This window comes from Oncorhynchus masou, chromosome 19 (assembly GCF_036934945.1).
Source record: "Oncorhynchus masou masou isolate Uvic2021 chromosome 19, UVic_Omas_1.1, whole genome shotgun sequence".
Classification (NCBI taxonomy): domain Eukaryota; kingdom Metazoa; phylum Chordata; class Actinopteri; order Salmoniformes; family Salmonidae; genus Oncorhynchus; species Oncorhynchus masou.
The window spans coordinates 5,475,780-5,496,760 of record NC_088230.1 but is presented as its reverse complement, the minus strand read 5'-3'; the positions used below and the strand labels follow the sequence as shown (position 1 = coordinate 5,496,760).

The following is a 20,981-nucleotide window of genomic DNA, read 5'->3' as shown; positions in this document are numbered from 1 at the left end:
TTCCTGTGCCAACAGAAAGTGCCTTAAATGGTGTCATAGTGGCTGTATCCAAGGGTTAAAAAGGTCAGATCTTTTCAAAACTTCATATGTGTGATTAGGCAACCCTCCTGAACTGTAAAATCAGTCATTTCTCCCAACAGATGTCAAAGAAAAGCTCTCACACACACACACAGCAAGGATGGAGTGACAAAGCGTGGTGTTTAAATACACAGAGAGCAGGCAATGGCATAAACATAATCCCAAGGCCGTGCCGAGTTCAACGAGATATCCCGCTTGACCTTAGCTCGCTCGGTCTAAGCGCAGCGACCATGAGAAAAGTAAGCCCAAGATGAAGCCTGCACCACAATGTCATTTGATTTTGGGTGACAGCGGCGGAACCGTTAGGTTTAGAAGGACAATTCAAACACAGGACTGTTCCTAAGGTCCTCCCGATCTGTGCAAGCCTAACCTTGACCGTGTGGCATTAACCCTTCACAGTTAAAAGAAGGTGTTTACATAAAAACAGTTTGCATTGACTTCTCTCCCCATAGGAATACATTGGCTTCACCTCTACATTTACATTTACATTTAAGTCATTTAGCAGACGCTCTTATCCAGAGCGACTTACAAATTGGTGAATTCACCTTCTGACATCCAGTGGAACAGCCACTAAATTCAATCTGAAGCCTATGTGGGTTATGAATGCCTTATGAACCTGTCTTCTATGACAGTCCATCAGACCACTATGAGGTCTACCTGTGTCGATTCTAAGCTTCCTGGAGCAACCGGAAGTGGTTAAATTCACCCAAAAGGTATTTGGATGTACATCACCAGCAAAGGTGAAAATGACTCTGCATTCAACCCTGTGTAGATCAGTCAATTCTCAATGTAAAGACTTAACACTCAGGATTCTGTAAGTGTCTATGTCAATCAAGACATGTGTGTACTTATAGCTTCCTGTGCCAACCGGAAGTGCCATAATTGGTGTCTCAGGGGCTGTTTGGAAGGGTTAAAAAAATCAGATCTGTCCAAAACTTCATATGTGTGATTAGGCAACCCCCATGAACTGTAAATCAGTCATTTTTCCCATAAAAATTCAAAGGAAAACTAAATCACACAGATACACAACTTGGATGGAGGGACGTATTGGGGTGCGTAGAGACTGACAGTGCCTCCAATAGTTAGCTTTGTTCGAGCTAAAAAAGAACCGTCAGACCTAGAGTTCCAAAACTTTAGAAACCTGTTCTAGACCTCAGGTCGATAGTGCGTGGTGAGTTAGGTGGCTCTAGATGGTTCTCGGACCGAGAAACAGCCTCGTACATTTGCAATGACTTCAATTCATTTTGACCATTACTAAAATGGCGACATTTAGAAAAGTCTCAGAGACACAAGACTAGGTGCATTGAAACCGGCTCAGCCCATAGACACGGACCCCAACGTTTCTGTCCGATAGCTCATTCAAGGACCCCATAGCAAGGCATGGAAAAAATTGGATTTTCAGCACCAATTAGGGTTTTACTCGGACACCAAATGACCTATCGAGCCAAAACTCGGGATTCGGGGTCGCCTCACATAGGACTACACATACTGTCCGAACTGGACCCGCAGCTAGAACATAACTATGTGTTTTACGTTTTTATTATGTTTTTAACTAAAGGCGCTGTGAATTATGGGCCTGCTCTGAAAAATATGATAGTTGTCTTCTAAATTAGTTGGAAAAAGTGGGTTTGGTGTCAATTGGTATCAGTTTGGTGTCAGAATGACATCTAATTGACTGATGGACACTGACTTGCTAGTTGACTTTTGTTAATTTGCAATATGTTAAAGCGGAGAGGGACCATCACCAAAATAGCATTCTGAAATCAACATAAAAAATGGCATCACCATAGTGTCCAGACTCTCTCGAGTTCAACGAGACGCCCCGCTTGACCGTAGCTCGCTCGGTCTGAGCGCAGCGACCATGAGAAAAGTAGGCCCAAAATGAAGCCTGCACCACGTCATTTGATTTTGGGTGACAGCGGCGGAACCGTTAGGTTTAGAAGGACAATTCAAACATAGGAATGTTCCTAAGGTCCTCCCGATCTGTGCAAGCCTAACCTTGACCGTGTGACATTAACCCTTCACAGTTAAAATAAGGTGTTTACATAAAAACAGTTTGCATTGACTTCTCTCCCCATAGGAATGCATTGCCTGCTCCCCTAAATTCAACCTGGAGTCTATATGGGTTATGAATGCTGTATGAACCTGTCTTCGGTACCAGTCCATCGGCCACTATAAGGTCTACCTGTGTCTAAGCTTCCTTGACCAACCGGAAGTGGTTAAAATCGCCCTAAAAGTGTATACCCATACCCTGCCTGCAGTTTGATAGACATAGTGCATTCAACCCTGTGTAAATCAGTCAGTTTATATGGTAAAGACTTAAAACTCAGGATTCTGTAATAGAATACCCCAATGAGGATGTGTGTTGAGTTATAGCTTCCTGTGCCAACCGGAAGTGCCATAATTGGTGTCAGATCTTTCCAAAACTTCATATATGTGATTAGGCAACCCCCATGAACTGTAAATCAGTCATTTTTCCCATAACATTTCAAAGGAAAACTAAATCACACACACACACAGCTTGGAAGTAGTGACCCATTGGGGTGCGTAGAGACATACACTCCCTGCATTAGTTAACCTTGTTGGAACTTTTAAAGAACCGTCAGACCTAGAGTTCCGAAACTTTAGAATCCTGTTCTAGACCTCAGGTCGATAGTGCGTGGTGAGTTACGGCGCTCTAGAAGGTTCTCGGACCGAGAAACAGCCTCGAACATTTGCAATGACTTCAATTCATTTTGAGCATTACGAAAATGGCGACATTTAGAAATGTCCCAGAGTCACAAGACTAGGTGCATTGTGACCGTCTCGGCCCATAGAGACAGAACCCAACGTTTCTGTCCGATAGCTCATTCAAGGACCCCGTAGCAAGTAATTGAAAAAAGTGGATTTTCAGCACCAATTAGGGTTTTACTCGGACACCAAATGACCTATCGAGCCGAAACTTGGGATTCGGGGTCGCCTCAGCTAGGCCTACACATAACACAAGAAATGGACCCGCAGCTAGAACGTAACTACATGTTTTATGTTTTTTTTATGGTTTGAAATGAAGGCGTTGTGAATTTTGGGCCAGCTCTGAAGTATGTGATACTTGGCTCCTAAACGAGTTGGGAAAAGTGGGTTTGGTGTCAGTTTGTATCAGTTTGGTGTCAGAATGATATCAAATTGACTGATGGACGGTGACTTGCAGGTGACTCTTGTCCATTTGCAATATGTTTAAGCGGTGAGGTACCATCACCAAAAGTGACATTCTGAAATCAACCCTAACGAGCGATGGAGAGGTACCAGAATCACTGCCCAGCCATCCCGAGTTCATCGGGCCAGTCAATTTGGCATTCCTGCATGATTTTTATAGCATGACAAATTGGTGATGGTGAATGCCCAGTTAACCATATTGCAAATGCACAGTGACTTTGCAAGAGTGAGAACATCAACAAATGGACATTCTGAAATCAACCCTAACGAGCGATGGAGAGGTACCAGAATCACTGCCCAGCCATCCCGAGTTCATCGGGACAGTCAATTTTGCATTCCTGCACGATTTTCAGTGACTTTGCAAAAGTGAGAAAACATTTGCAATATGTTTTAACAGTGAGGTACCATCACCAAAAGTGACATTCTGAAATCAACCCAAACGAGCGATGGAGAGGTACCAGAATCACTGCCCAGCCATCCCGAGTTCATCGGGCCAGTCAATTTGGCATTCCTGCACGATTTTTATAGCATGACAAATTTGTGATGGTGAATGCCCAGTTAACCATATTGCAAATGCACAGTGACTTTGCAAAAGTGAGAAAACATAAACAAATGGACATGATGAAATCAACACCACGAGTGATTGAAAGGAACAACAATCACTGCCCGGCCATCCCGAGTTCATCAGGCCAGTCAATTTTGCATTTCTGCAGGATTTTTGAGCATGTCAAATTTCTTATGACATTTGGCCCCCACAAAACATATGCCTTATGCACAAGTAAAATAAAATAAAAATTATGATAATAAAATATGACTAAAGTATGTTGATACAGTTCTTATACGTGTGTAATTGACACAAAATTCTAAAGAATTTCGAAAAACGGTCCAGAAAGCACTTTTTTAGGGGTGTGAAGTTTTTTATGAAATTTTGCAATTTTTGACTTTTGACTTCCTATGAAATCATGTTCCAAATGGAGAAAACATATGCCTAATGCACAAGTAAAAAAAAAAAAAATTATGACAATAAAATATGACTAAAGTATGTTGATAAAGTTCTTATACGTGTGTAATTGACACAAAATTCTAAAGAATTTCGAAAAACGGTCCAGAAAGTACTTTTTTAGGGGTGTGAAGTTTTTTATTAAATTTTGCAATTATTGACTTTTGACTTCTGACTTCCTATGAAATCATATTGCAAATGGAGAAAACACATGCAATAATGCGCAAGTAAAAAATAAATAAAAAATTATGATAATAAAATTGGACAAAAGTATATTCATACAGTTCTTACACATGTGTAATTGACAAAAAAAGCGAAAGAATTTCGAAAAACGGTCCAGAAAGCACTTTTTTAAGGGGTGATAAGTTTTTGACAAAAAATTAATTTTTTCAAAATTTGGCTTTTGGATGTTGACTTGGGGTCCATTTCCTATATGAAAAACCAAGGTGGAGCGCACACGCCACCTGTTGGATTTTTGAAGTGTTACAACTGGCAATTGCCATATGGCATTTGCAAAACATTTTGCATGAATCAACGTGGTATTGTCCATCGTGTACATGGTTTGTACTATGCCAATGGTTTCCCATTCATTTTTGTCCATTTGAGGGGGGAATTCCCTTACATTGGAAGATTGACCATAAAGAGACTACATTTGCCAGGTGTCCGCCCGGTGTCCTCCATCGAAATTGGTGCGTCATCTTCAACTGTCTTTTTCCAAGCGATTCACCGGAGAAAGGAGACTACCACGAACGATATATCAATGAAGAGATATGTGAAAAACACATTGAGGATTGATTCTAAACAGCGTTTGCCGTGTTTCAGTCGATATAATGGAGTTAATTTGGAAAACAGTTCGCCGTTTTGATGACTGAATTTTCGGATTTCTTTTGGTACCCAACCGTGATGTACAAAACGGAGCGATTTCTCCTACACAGAGAATCTTTCAGGAAAAACAGAACATTTGCTATGTAACTGAGAGTCTCCTCATTGAAAACATCCAAAGTTCTTCAAAGGTAAATGATTTTATTAGAATCCTTTTCTTGTTTTTGTGCAAATGTTACGCTAAATGCTATGCTAAATGCTATGCTAGCTATCACAAATGCAAAAGCATATTTTGAAAATCTGAGATGACAGTGTTGTTAAGAAAAGGCTAAGCTTGAGAGCTAGCACATTCATTTCATATCATTTGCGATTTTCATAAATAGTTAACGTTACGTTATGCTAATGAGCTTGAGTCTATAACTGGATACAGGTTTTTTTCATAGCCAAACGTGAACAAAACGGAGCGATTTGTCCTACACAAATAATATTTTTTTGAAAAATTGAACATTTGCTATCCAACTGAGAGTCTCCTAGCTATGCTAGCTATCAACACTCTTACACAAATGCTTGTTTAGCTATGGTTGAATAGCATATTTTGAAAATCTGAGATGACAGTGTTGTTAACAAAAGTCTAAGCTTGAGAGCAAATATATTTATTTAATTTAATTTGCGATTTTCATGAATAATTAACATTGTGTTATGCTAATGAGCTTGAGGCTATAAATAGAATCCCGGATCCGGGATTGCTCAACGCAAGAGGTTAATAGCCAAAAACAATTTGCTCAGAATGTCAGTCTTTAGGTCTTATGGTATTTCTATAATTTTTTTCAGTGTCGTGTGAATGTGGAAATGTAAGGGCTGTTCAGAATTGATGTCAAGTAGGTCCCAACACTTACATCATTACAAGTTAAAGCACCCACATTGACTGTCCATGTGCATTTAAGACCTGGAACGCCTTAATTGTGCACCAAAGTAAAGTCCACTCAACAGCAATTACAACAAATCTGACTGAGAAGTGTTCCATCACTGTATGTGGAGGATGGAAAACCAGTTTGAAATACAAACTGGGAAACTACCGCACTCGCCTGAGAAGACTGGGATGCCCAGAGATGACGATAAACTCCTTGAAGCACAAACCTGCAGGGAAGTCAAGCCTATGGTGTTAAAAAGTCCATAGAGAGCAGAAGTGAAATTCTGCCCCACATATCCCCCAGGAGAAACAGAAGAGAGCCTCGAGGACATGCAGAAAGCTCTACTGTCCGATGTGAAGAAAAGAAACAGAGACACAGTCAAGTTCAAAGTTAACTTCTTATGGTATAGGGGACGGTTGCGTCCCACTTGGGCAAAAAGCAGGGAAAATGCAGTGCGGCAAATTCAAATATATGATATAAAAATCAAACTTTCATTAAATCACACATGTAAGATACTCAATTAAAGCTAGACTTGTTGTGAATCCAGCCAACATGTCCAATTTTTAAAAGGCTTTTCAGGGAAAGCATAAGAAGATATCATCTGATAGCCCAGTAGTAAACAAAGAGGGAAGCATATTTCAACCCTGCAGGCGCTACACAAAACGCAGAAATAAAATATAAAACATGCCTTATCTTTGAGCTTCTTTTGTTGGCACTCCAATTTGTCCCATAAACATCACAATTGGTATTTTTATTCGATTAATTCCGTCCATATTTATCCAAATGTCCATTTATTTGACCCGTTTGATCCAGACAAAAACAGCTTCCAAAAAATGCAAAGTCACTACAAAATATTTCAAAAGTTGCCTATAAGCTTTGCCAAAATATTTCAAACTACTTTTGTAATACAACTTTAGGTACTTTTAAATGATAATAATCGATCAAATTGTAGACGGGTCTATCTGTGTTCAATACAGGAAGATAACAAACCATGCTACTTTTCACGTCTTGCGCAACTCTCAACAGTGTTACCCAGTTCCTAGATGGCCTACTTCTTCATTGCACAAATGAATAACCTCAACCAAATCCCAAAGCCTGGTGACATCCAGTGGAAGCGGTAGGAACAGAAAACAGGTTCCTTAGAAATATAATTTGCCTATTAGAACTCAGTGAACAGACAGACCTAAAAAAAAAATCTGAATGGTTAGTCCTCGGGGTTTTGCCTGCTACATAAGTTCTATTATACTCACAGACATGATTCAAACAGTTTTAGAAACTTCCGAGTGTTTGCTATCCAAATATACTAATAATACGCATATCTTGTATTCCTGGCATGAGTAGCAGGAAGTTCAAATTGGGCACGCTATTTTTTTCCAAAACTGCCCCCTATACCTTAAGAAGTTAAGCAGACATTTACATACAGGAGACATGAAGTTGTCCGTGACGCACCCATGGCAGAGGACTTTGTGGCAAGATGGACTGTGCTCTTTGAAGTCATTGAGGTAAATTTGCCATGCTTGTCTTATTCTTGATCTATTGGTTATGATATTCGGGACTTGATGGTGAAGGTAGAAGATTTAGCCTAATTCAGAGTTATCTTCTTTTGTGCTGACTGACTCGTTATTTCTCTCCCTATAGAGAACAATCTAGTTTGCTGCTTGTGCGATCATATCCAGTCTATTTTCCTTTCTGCAGTTGTTAATCTAATTTGTTTAACTACTATTTTCAGGTCAATGCCGAGTTTAAGAGAGTCACCACAACCCCAGTCCAGTCCAAATGTATTTCTCAACTTGATATACACTCAGATGACCTGCTGATGTTGTTCCAAAGAGGAGGACAACTGGGCAGAAGACTCATATCAATCATGGCACCTATGACGGGTGTAATTCCTTATGCTTCAAAATACACATTCATATGTGGTTCTACACCAAAAGTTGACTTCAAAATAAGACCTAAATTCAAAAATCCTTCTCTTTTCTTAGAATAGCAGCATAGATGTCAGACGAGAGTGCATCATAAAGGGAGTGTGTGTGGATATGGGTGAAGACCCAGAAAACATTGTTCAGGAATGTGTTGTGTTTCCTTCCATTACTTTCTTTTCCTCTCCTGTTCCGTGCCACCATCATATTATATCACTAGCTATTCTATTACTGTGTCAACTCCTCTGTCTTCCATCTTATTCCGTTAGCTGTGGTTAGATACAATTCTGGAGAAGAAAAAAATTGCATCATTCAGATGAGACTTTTGTTTGCATGAATGCTGAATACAGTGATCAAAATTGGCTATGTCGCAAATGTAATCTGAATAGAATGGAAATCGTGATTATAACCACTTCGTTTTAGCCTTGTAATAGGCGGTGTTCAAATATTGCCAGCAGTTCTTGATTTAGCTGACACTTAAAAGGACTCCAGTCTTGAATTATTTATATCTGTATCATGCTCTTGTGCTTCATGAGCTATACTTTTTGCAACCTAGAGTCCCTAACTGTAAACACTTCATTGCTGAATGATTCATTTTGTATGACTGACCAGTTTTGCCTTTGTGTCTTGTTCAGGGCATTGGATGAAGAGTCCACTTACTGTGGGGATCTACATTATCAAAGACCATGTGAGTGAGGAACCAGAGGACACTGGGATTATCCTTGAAGGCGTCAAAGTGCTGCAGGATCTGGGCAGCATAGAATTTGCTGTTGCAATGCTATTCGGCCTCATGTATGCCATGAACCTCAGTAAACTGAGCTCCGCTACTGGTCTTTCAGAAGGTTTTTATGGAACCGAGTGGGGAACACTTAACAAAGCTGTTGCATTTAAAAACAGGCTGGTTCATGAGCTGTTTTGTTGTGCGTTTCAGACTGTAGGTTGTGTTTCACACTGTATGTCTGACTTCTGTGTTGAACTTGTTAGATTGTTCACAAAAACTCCAAACAGAATGAGCATGTTTAAAGATGGAGCTGTCGTGATTTTGTTAGACATTTTGTATGTTGTTTTGAGTAGATGCCCTTAGTTTTCTTTGCTGCTTATGGAAAAAGTTCAGTTTCACTTTGTAGTGACTTTTAGTCAATAGAATTGACATGCACCAATATGTACACATACCTACCTCATCCTTTGTCTGTTTTTCCTTATGAAAAATAACTACCTCATTTTGTAACAAAATGCATTAGCGAGTGTGACCAATCATTTTTAGGACAAGTCTTTTTTTATACAGATACACATTACTGTGATTTAGACCTGTGCAATTCATTGAACGCTGAATGTCAGTGAATGGACATTTGTCATTCCAAAGAGCTGAACCGTTACAGAAAAAAATAATCATTATTTTAAACACATGCCTTTTGCCTTCTTTTACACTGATACAAATGGTCTCTTACTCAGTGGTTACACATCTTTAGCATATGCTTTTATTTCCTTATTCATTTGTGTAAATACAAACACTAAGGTAGAACATCGCAGCATTCCATCCTGTGCTTACATTAATAATTATGCAGAACCTTGTCCATAATATAAATTGGACAAATAAAAGAATGTTAAAATCATGTTAATCATTAAGTAGTGATCAGGTTTAGAGAACATGATCAAATCCATTTGAAGCTACAAATAAAATGAGCTTTACCTAACCGTGTTAAATTGATTAAATTCCATTACAATGCATTTACTAGAAGAAATTATATTTGCTTGACAAAAATAAAATAATTAAACTGAAAAATAAAGAATTGTGTTTATCCTCTTGAAGCTAGGGGGCACTATTTTTATGTTTGGAAAAATAACGTTCCCAAAGTAAACAGCCTATTTCTCAGGACCAGATGCTAGAATATGCATATAATTGACAAATTAGGATAGAAAACACTCTGAAAACTCCATGTTCCATAGCCTGCCTTAGCTCCATTTAAAGGGATATCAACCAGATTCCTTTTCCTATCGCTTCCTCAAGGTGTCAAGTCTTTAGACATATTTTCAGGCTTTTATTTTGAAAATTGAGCGAGAAAGATAACGTCGCAACATTGTATGGCCGGGTGCCAGCAGCGTTTTGATGCTTGGTGTTCATAATGTTTTGTCGAGCGATCGATAAACTTACACAAATGCTTGGATTGCTTTCGCTGTAAAGCATATTTTCAAAATCTGACACGACAGGTGGATTAACAAAAGGATAAACTGTGTTTTGCTATATGGCACTTGTGATTTAATAAATATAAATATTTTTTTGTAATATTATTTGAATGTGGCGCTATGCAATTTAGCGGTTGTTGATGACAATTATCTCGCTAAAGGGATGGGTAGCATCAAGAAGTTATGTAACATGTTGCATTCATGCTGAACCGATGTACAAATTTAAATTAAGTAAATTCAAAGCACCATTTTTGTCTGTGTACTTGTGATACCCCGGAGGGCAATTCACCGATGATGTTGAGAGAGCAAGAGGAAGGGAGAGATGGTGAAAAGAAAGAGCTAAATGAGTATCTGACTCATAGTGAGAGAAGGCATCAGGAGTGAAATGCTGATGAGATTGGAAGGGATGCAGAGACACACACAGAGAGGGAGAGGGAATGAAAGTCAAGGAGATTAAAAAAAGGTGAGAGTCAGACAGAGAGAGATGAGAGGAAGGAAGGGAGAGAGAGATAGAAATGAAGAGAGTGAGAGATTCTGATGGAACTTGAGTGTGTGTGACAGAATGAGAGACGGAAGTAGAGAGGGAGACAAAAGAAATGAAAGGACAGATCAATAGATGTTCAAGACTGCTTTTTACATGTTTGTGTGCTAACTCCTAAACCTAACCTCTTTTCTAACCCTAACTGTAACCTTAACCTTAAACCTAACCCCTAAGCCAAAAATAGCCTTTGTCCCCGTGGGGACCACGAGGGAGAATTGTCCTTGTTTTACTATCCTTGTGGGGACTTTTGGGGATTTCCGGTACATACACACACAGGTAAGGCTCTGTTCAATGTACGAGTCACACACACTACAAACACAGACATACAGTCCCTTCAGAAGTATTCACACTTCCAGACTTTTCCCACAACTTGTTGTGTCACAGCCTGAATTTAAAATGGACTAAATGGAGATTTTGTGTTACTGATCTACACACAATACCCCATAATGTCAAAGTAGAATTATGTTTTTAGAAATGTTTACAAATGGAGGAAAAATGAAATGTCATTAGTCAATAAATATTTAACCCTTATGTTACGGCAAGCTTAAACAAATTCAAGAGAAACAATGGGCTTAACAAGTCACAGTAAGTTGCATGGACCTACGCCTTATCTAAAAATATGTTGTTTTTTAAAGGTGCATGGACTCACTCTGTGTGCAATATTGTGAAGCACAGATTCTACCACAAAGACCTGGGAGGCTTTCCAATGGTTCGCAAAGAAGGGCACCTACTGATAGGTAAAAAAAGCAGACATTGAATATTCCTTTGAGCATGGTGAAGTTAAATAAACATATTCCAAAACATGCATCCTGTTCGCAAAAAGGCTCTACAGTAATACTGCAAAACATTTGGCAAATAAATATTTTTTTATCCTTAATACAAAGTGTTATGTTTGGGGATATCCAACACAACACATCACTGAGTACCACTCTTCATATTTTCAAGCATGGTGGTGGCTGCATCATGTTATGGGTATGCTTGTCATTTGCAAGGACTAGGTAGTTTTTGGGGGGATACACATAAATGGAATAGTGCTCAGCACAGGCAAAATCCTAGAGGAACTTGGTTCAGTCTGCTTTCCAACAGACAGGACAATTACCTAAAACACAAAGCCAAATATACATTGGAGTTGTTTACCAAGACAACGATGAATGTTCCTGAGTGGCCTATGTATTGACTCAGGGCGTTGAAAGTTTTTTTTTTATGAATGGAAAATAAAACACATATGTTTGAATGTTTCTTCCACTTTGACATTATGGGGTATTGTGTGTAGATCATCTCCATTTAATACATTTTAAATTCAGGCTTTATCACAACAAAATGTGGAAGAAGTCAAGGGGTGTGAATACTTTCTGAACGCACTGTATACACACACATTATTATTTTCTGTCACACGCACACACCTCTCTCTCTTTTTCCACTTGTCATTTTCCCACAATACAGGCACAATATAAGCCATTATGGGGGGAAAAACTCCAATAAACGGAACCTCAACAGTCAATCATATTCCACTCTCTAACGTGCTGCTCTTTTTCCCTCCTGTAGTGCTATAGTATACACTACTATACTGCTTGTTTTACTCAGTGCTGACAGTATGTTCTCCATGGTCCCCTGCAGGCCTCCTGCAGATTACAGACTATTTATAGAATGATTTATCTTTAATCTCCTACTGACATAGTCATTCTCCACAATGTTTTGCACTGTGTTTACCTCTCAGGGCATGCTCTGCCTTTTCTCTCGTGCCCTCTCGTTCTCTCTCTTTATATTTTGCTCTAGCTCTCACACAATTTTTCTCTTTATTAATTGTCTCTCTTCTGCTCTACAATTAGGTCCTCGAGTTATATCTCCACCCATTACGAGACATCCGACTGATACTGACACATGTAGGCTGCCGACGAGTCATCTTCTCACACAAACTCAAGTGCACACACACACACACACACTCACTCTCACAGACATTTTCACAAACACACTCACGCTCTCTCTGTCACACACACACACACACACACTCGCGAGGCCCTCAGCCATGTTAGGACTAAATACAGGTCAATTGAGTGACTGAACTGTAATGTGATGTGGTGTGACTGATGTTGGCGTGTCAGAGAGAGGCTTTGATTAATCATTCATGGTCATGTAACGTTATGCTTCATGCAGAGCCAGAAGAATGCAGATGCTACAGTACAGCATATCTATGATACATCACTTGAAACCATCTGTCAATTGAAGTCTTGAGGAGATACAAAGAAAGAGTGACTGAGTGTAATGTTTACTGTTAATTTCGAATATTTTTTTTGTTACGGTTAAATTTGTTTCTCCTCACCTTTGCTTATTGCACTTGCTTTGGCACTGTAAAAATTTATATTTGACATTTTAGTCACGTAGCAGTCACTCTTATCCAGAGCGACTTACAGGAGCAATTAGGGTAAGTGCCTTGCTCAAGGACACAGACAGATTGTTTTGCCTAGTTGGATCAGGGATTCGAACCAGTGCCGATCCGGTTACTGACCCAACACTCTTAACCACTAAGCTACCTGCTGCATATGTTTCCCATGCCAATAAAGGCCCTTTGAATGTAATTTATCTGCGAGGGGAAGAGAGAAGAAGGAAGGGAAGTAGCATATGCAGGGGCACCAATAGAAGATTGAAGAAGCCAGTGCCTAAGAGCTGATGATGTATAAATTGGAGGAGGGCACGTGAAGCAAAGCTGTAGGATGTGCAGGGTGGCACTATACACACCCTGTAGAGAGAGTGGCAGGGAGGAGAAAATGAGAAAATGAGGAGGGGGAGTGGGAAAAGGTCAAAAGAGGTAGGAGAATATGAGAAGCAGAGAAGTGAGTAAGAGTGGAGAAGAGGAGCAAAAATAAGGAAATGAGAGGGGAAAAGTGCATAAGGGAGGAGGGGAGAGGAAAGATAACATAAGGAAGAGGGGAGAGAGAATAAGAGAGCTATCAGTGTTTTTTATGTGAGTACAGGCTTTATCCTTTCAGGCTTGATGGTCTGAACTGAGGGAGGATTACTGATCATACACACGGTCTCATGTAATGACTCAGACATTTCGCCTAGAGGGTTGGTTTAGGCTTAGTTTTTGAGTTAGGGGTTAAGGTCAGAGGTAGGGTTAAGGTTAAGGGGTTTGGCAAAATAGGATTTTGATTGGGAATACATTTGTTGGTCCCCATAAGGACAGTTAAACAAGGGTTATGTGTGTGTGTATGTGCATGCGTGTTGGTTCCTCTATCCTTGTGGGGGACGTAAAATCCCCTTTTCCCACATCCCCATGAGGACAAAGGCTATTTTAATCTCAAGAGTTAGGTTTTGAGCCTCCCGAGTGGTGCAGTGGTCTAAGGTACTGCATCGCAGTGGTAGCTGTGCCACTAGAGATTCTGGGTTCGAGTACAGGCTATGTCGCAGCCGGCCGTGACCGGGAGACCCATGGGATGGCGCATAATTGTCCCAGCGTCGTCCGGGTTAGGCCGGCAGGGATATCCTTGTCTCATTCGCGCATTAGCGACTCCTGTGGCAGGATGGGCACAGTGCATGCTGACATGGTCGCTAGGTGTACGGTATTTCCTCCCACACATTGGTGCGGCTGGCTTCTGGGTTGGTCTGGGCATTGTGTCAAGTAGCAGTGTGGGTTGTGTTTCGGAGGAGGCATGGCTCTCAACCTTCGCCTCTCCCGAGTCCGTATGGGAGTTGCAGTGATGAGACAAGACTGTAACTACTACCAACTGGGTACAACGAAATTAGGGAGAAAAAGGGGTGAAAATACAAGCCATCACTTGTTTCTTTGCTGGAAATCATCTCTCTCACTCCCTCTCTCTCCCTTTTGCTCACTCTCGCTCTCTGTTCCAGGCCCAATCTAAAGCCTGTTCAGGTCAGGGCTGGTCATAGTTTGTGGCAGTCAAACACCGGCCAAAATTGACAATGAAACTAGAATACACAGCAGAGTCATAAATGGGTACTCCCAAAATATGACCAATGACCATCTGCCTTCCCTTCACTATGAGAGAGACCAGGAAAACAATGGACGAGTCAGCAGAGGAAAAACATTCTGAGTGTGAATGTCTGCATCAATCTAATCTCTGTACAATCAACTGCTGCATTCATCCATTCCAACCGTATAGTTTGGTATGGTGACGATCACTTTGACTCCACATCACACATCTGGACTACAGTAATCGACATTACCACTGGACCCTCACTGGGATAAAAGCCTTCACATACTGGGAGGGAGAGAGCTCTCTATCATGCCAATTATATCGCTGTGTTTGCTCTCAAGACACTCTCTGTCTTAGTAATGTCTCTTCCCTGCCTTTCTGTCACATTCTCTATCTTCATAACTGCCCAGACTGTCTCCTCATCTCTCTATCTCCCACTCCCTATGGGAACAAGACCCATCCATAAAGCTTAGAGTACTGTAAATTAGGTATCCTAACGAAGAGCATGACTGTGGGGTGGACGTGACCTCAGTGTGCTATTCTAAAACAAAACATTCATAAAAACTGGGCCATTAGTATGAGCCTGGGCCAAGAGGCATTAATGCAACCTCACAATCTCCTCATAACCAGAGCACTAGATGGATAATAGCCATTACTGCCTCGATATATGGGAATACTGAGAGAGAGATGGAGGGAACAGAAAGGTTAAATAGAGAGAAATACCAAGAGAAATGTTTAGGATGCAAGTAAATGACAGCTAGAGCTTGGCAGAGAAAAAGGAGGAGAGAATAGGATGTTGCCATTTCTACCTGAACCCTTTGACACGTACCAACAAACGGGTGTGATCATTCTACAGTCGTCCCTGCAACGTACGATCAAACCGGTGTGATTAATATTTCTTTAGAACGTCCAGTTTCGATTGACGCAACAATCACAGCTTGAGTTTTCACAGAAACAAGTCTATTTTTGGATGCAATGTTCAGACATTCACATAAGTAGCGACTGCATAACACAATCATCCAAACCGGAAAATGTAGGCTACATTAGTCCTGGCGCCAACTGAGGAAAGATTGACATAACACAAGAGGTCATATTTAGCTAACTCTCAGCTGACAGAAACCACAATATGATTTAGCTAATAGCAATTACTATTTACAATTCATCACATCACGGGTGAGCTTACTATTGATCAAAATAATTGAGTAAAATACTTTCTAAAACTCTAAAGTAATCTGACGATGGGTAGTTTGTGCACTCCACCATGTTTGTTTTTTCACGTTAACCAAAAATAATAAGACAATATAAGTTTGGACTATTTGCAATATGAATGTTGAAAGGGGAGTGTCATCTATGATCATTCCCTTCCCTTCATTCAGTCCTGGAAGTTTACTCGAAAGATGAGTGAACCCTTCCTTTACCTCATTATAACATCTTGGTCTGACAGACGTTTATGTGACTGCCAGAATACATTGTATAATGTTAACAAACATGGTGCCACACATACATGTAGCTGGCAAAAAGCTTAGCATTACCTCATCATAACCAGTACAACCAAAACAGTATTTTACCCACATCATAGGTGTCCATTGTAATCTATACAATAATTGGAATGTGTTATTTGTCACCAATACTTGAAAATATGTGGATACAAACTGTAAATACATTATGCTCCATACAATCATACTGTATGCTACAGTAGAAAAGACCACACAATAAGGCACTTACTTTGATAGGAATGGAGACATTAGTTATTATTTAGTTATTAAAGTTATTATTTGTAAGGAAAACAACAATGAAGGCAATAGAAATGCCAGCCAGAAAATGTACCACGGGGAAAAAGTTAGTGCAATACCGCGCAAATGTCTGCATACTTGCTCTGCGGAGACAATGCGGAAGTGCTGTGGCTCTCCTAAGAGAGAAGTTTGGACGAGGACGACAAAATGCCCAAATTCAACCTGCCAGAGCAAAATAAGTTCTAAAGCACAGCAGAATGGCGGGAGTGGAGACAGAGATTTTGCCATTTCAGGACTGCTACAAAACTGGACAAAGATGATGGAGTCATCCAGGTCAGTTCGCTAATCTACGTGGTGGGCAGTGAGGCAGAGAAAATACTCATCTCATTTAAATTCACTCAGGAGAAAGATGACACGAACTTTGATAGTGTTGGAAAGACTACTTCATTCCACAACGGAATCTCATTCACAAGCGGGCATGTTTTTACCAACGCAGCCAAAGAGAGAGAGAAAAGGCAGACCTGTATATCAGATCTCTTATGAGCTAGCTGAAAACTGTGATTTCGGTGCTAAAAGGGATGAACATATCCGAGACCGTCTAGTAGTGGGCATCACAGACAAAGTGAGGCTCTGGGGCCCAACCTGTGCCCCCTGCCCTCGTGCCTTGAACCTTGCGTGCTTTCAATTGATACAGCTGGACAACTGCAAGGCAATCTCATTGTGCGCCACTAGGGAGCCATGACCAATATATATTGTCCTGCTAATAACAGGGTTAATAATATATCTGTGAGAATATCCAACAGGCTTTTTTATAATTCTAAATGAATAATAATAAAATTGCTTTGTTTAAAAAATAACAATATTTTGGAGATAGGGGAGAGGTTGTCTCGGGGGGCTTTACTTGGCTCATTGAGCTCTAGCGACTCCTTGTGGCGTGCCAGCCGCCTGCACGCTGGTCATGTTTCAGTCATTTTTTTGTATGTAAACCATATAGAAAATAATTGGAACTTGACAAGTTGAAACATAGCCTATAGATAATTAGCAGGTAGAGACCATTAAATGTCATATTGCATAACAATCACACTTTGGAACAGTGAGTGTATGGGGGCCACCGTTAGAGATATTTGGAACTCACGTGTGAAGAGGTTAAATCTGTAGCAGATAAGAGCATTATGATGTGTTAGTTTTTACTCTGTTTACTTAGAACCTGCCCTGACTCTCACTTTTTAACTTAAATCTCGTTTGGGATAGGGGGCAGCATTTTCACTTTTGGATGAATAGCGTGCCCAGAGTGAACTGCCTCCTACTCTGTCCCAGATGCTAATATATGAATAGTAGTATTAGATGTGGATAGAAAACACTCTGATGTTTCTAAATCTGTTTGAATGATGTCTGTGAGTATAACATAACTCATATGGCAGGTGAAAACCTGAGAAATATCCAACCAGGAAGTGGGATATCTGAGGTTTGTAGTTTTTCAAAGCTTGGCTTACGGAATACATGGAGTCAAGTTGCACTTCCTACGGCTTCCACTAGATGTCAACCGTCTTTAGAAACTGGTTTGAGGATTCTACTATAAAGGAGGGGCTCATTAGACCTGTTTGAGTCAGTGGTCTGGCAGAGTGTCTCAGGCTCGTGACGCGCACTCCCGACAGAGTTAGCTCTCGTTCCAGTGCTTTTCTTCAGACATAGGAATTCTCTGCTTGGAACATTATTGATGTTTTATGTTAAAAACATCCTAAAGATTGATTCCATACATCGTTTGACTTGTATCCACGACCTGTAATGGAACTTTGAGTTTTTGTCTGGACGAAGTGCTCATGCCTCATGGAGATGGATAACTGGGTGAACACGCTAGCAACAAGTGGCTATTTGGACATAAATGATGGACTTTATGGAAAAAAACGGTCATTTATTGTCGAACTGGGATTCCTGGGAGTTCCTTCTGATGAAGATCATCAAAGGTAAGTGAATATTTATGGTGTTCTTTCTAACTTCTGTTGAATCCAAAATGGCGGATAATTCTCTGGCTGAATTGGGCTCTAAGCGCCGTTCTCAGATTATGCTTTTTTCCGTAAAGTAAAAAAACAAATCTGACACAGCGGTTGCATTAAGGATAAGTCTATCTTTAATTCTGTGAATAACAGTTGTATCTTTTATCAATGTTTATTATGAGTATTTCTGCAAAATCACCAGATGTTTTGGAAACAAAACATTACTGCACGTAATGCGCCAATGTAAACTGAGATTTTTGGATATAAATATGCACATTATCGAACAAAACATACATGTATTGTGTAACATGAATTCCTATGAGTTTCATCTGATGAAGATTATCAAAGGTTAGTGATTAAAGGTAAGTGATTAGTGATCTATATTTCTGCAATTTGTGACTCCTATCTTTGGCTGGAAAAATGGCTGTGTGTTTTTTGACTTGGCTATGACCTACCATAATCATATGTTGTGTTTTCGCTGTAAAGCATTTTTTAAATTGGACATGTTGGGTAGATTAACAAGATGTTTATCTTTCATTTGCTCTATTGGACTTGTTCATGTGTGAAAGTTACATATTTCAAAAAAATATTTTTGAATTTTGCTCACTGCCTTTTCAGAGGAATGTTGTTAACCTCTTACACCTATGGTGGCGCTATTTCATTTTTGGAAGAAAAACGTTCCCGTTTTAAACAAGATATTTTGTCACAAAAAGATGCTCGACTATGCATATAATTGCTACTGTTCGAAAGAAAACACTCTGACGTGTCCAGAAATACAAATATCTTCTCTGTGCGTGCCCTTTAACGTGAGCTTCAGGCAAAACCAAGATGACATGGCATCCAGGAAATGACAAGGATTTTTGAGGCTCTGTCTTTCATGATCTCCTTATATGGCTGTGAACGCAAGAGGAATGAGTCTGCCCTTTCTGTCGTTTCCCCAAGGTGTCTGCAGCATTGTGACGTATTTGTAGGCAGATCATTGGAAGATTGACCATAAGAGACCACATTTACCACGTGTCCGCCCGGTGTCCTGCGCCGAAATTGGTGCGCAAAAGTCACCTGCCAGTATTTTTCCATGGGACACAGAGAGAGAAGCAAGCTTCCTCGAACTGCATGTCAATGAAGAGATATGTGAAAAAACACCTTGAGGATTGATTCCAAACAACGTTTGCCATGTTTCGGTCGATATTATGTAGTTAATCCGGAAAAAAGTTTCACGTTGTAGGTGACCGCATTTTCGGTTCGTTTCGGTAGCCAGGCGCAATGTAGAAAACGGAACGATTTCTCCTACACACAGACGCTTTCAGGAAACACTGCGCATCTGGTATGTGGCTGGGAGTCTCCTCATTGAAAACATCCGAAGCTCTTCAAAGGTAAATGATTTTATTTATTTGGTTATCTGGCTTTTGTGAAAATGTTGCGTGCTACATGCTACACAAAATGCTATGCTAGCTTTGCATACTCTTACACAAATTAGTCAATTTCTATGGTTCAAAAGCATATTTTGAAAATCTGAGATGACAGTGTTGTTAAGAAAAGGCTAAGCTTGAGAGCAAACGCATTATTTTAATTTTATTTGCGATTTTCAGAAATCGTTAACGTTGCGTTGTGCTAATGAGCCTGAGGCTTAGTCACAATCCCGGATCCGGGATGGGGAGTTTCAAGAGGTTAATCTAAGGTTAATCTAGCATGTGCATGGATTTTTCTGCCATTGAAATACCTGGGTGGGCCGCCTAAGCGTTTTTTTTTCGGGTCGCCTAAAGCCCAACAATGTAAAAAAAAAAAAAATGTAAATTTGGGATAGAAAAACAAAAACTATAACAAACTCGTCGAACACTTGCTGACTCAAGACATTTCAGCTTTTGTAAAAATGTCTGAAAACATAATTTCACTGTGATATTATGGGTTATTGTGTGTTGGCCAGTGACATAATTTAATCAATTTTAAATTCAGGCTGTAACACAAAATGTGGGAAAAGTCAAGGGGTGTGAATACTTTCGAAGGCACTGTAAGCTAGTCGTAATGTAATAGATCTACCGGTATGTCACTGACTAAATTCTCTTACTACTCAACTAAATACACTACATGACCATGAGTATGTGGACACCTGCTCGTCGAGCATCACATTCCAAAATCATTTGTTGCTATCCTGAGACTAGGGGGCAGTATTTTGAAGTTTGGGTGAAAAACGTACCCAAATGAAACTGCCTCAGGCCCAGAATCTAAAATATGCATATAATTATCAGATCAGGATAGAAAACACTAAAGTTTCCAAAACTGTCAAAATATTGTCTGTGAGTATAACAGAACTGATATTGCAGGCAAAAACCTGAGGCAAATCCAACCCGGAAGTGATGTTTTTCCTGAAAGCTCTCTGTTCCATAGCCTGCCTTCGCTCCATTTAAAGGGATATCAACCAAATTTCTTTTGCTATGGCTTCCCCATTGTGTGAACAGTCTTTAGACACAGTTTCAGGCTTCTATGTGAAAGATTTGCGAGAAAAATCACATTGTGTCATTGTATGTCTGGGTGCCAGCAGCGTTTTGCATGCGCAACAGCTTTGAGCAGACATTTTCTCTCTCTCTCCTATTGAAGAAGCTACAGTCCCGTTTTAAATATGATCGATTATATATTGTAAAAACAACCTGAGGATTGATTATAAAACAACTTTG

The 20,981-nt window shown here is 40.0% G+C and overlaps 1 pseudogene; it reads right to left on the bottom strand.

Moving 5' to 3' along the window:
* The window catches only part of LOC135505509 (utrophin-like), a 224,123-nt pseudogene that overhangs the window by 162,909 nt on the left and 40,233 nt on the right, over window positions 1-20,981 (bottom strand).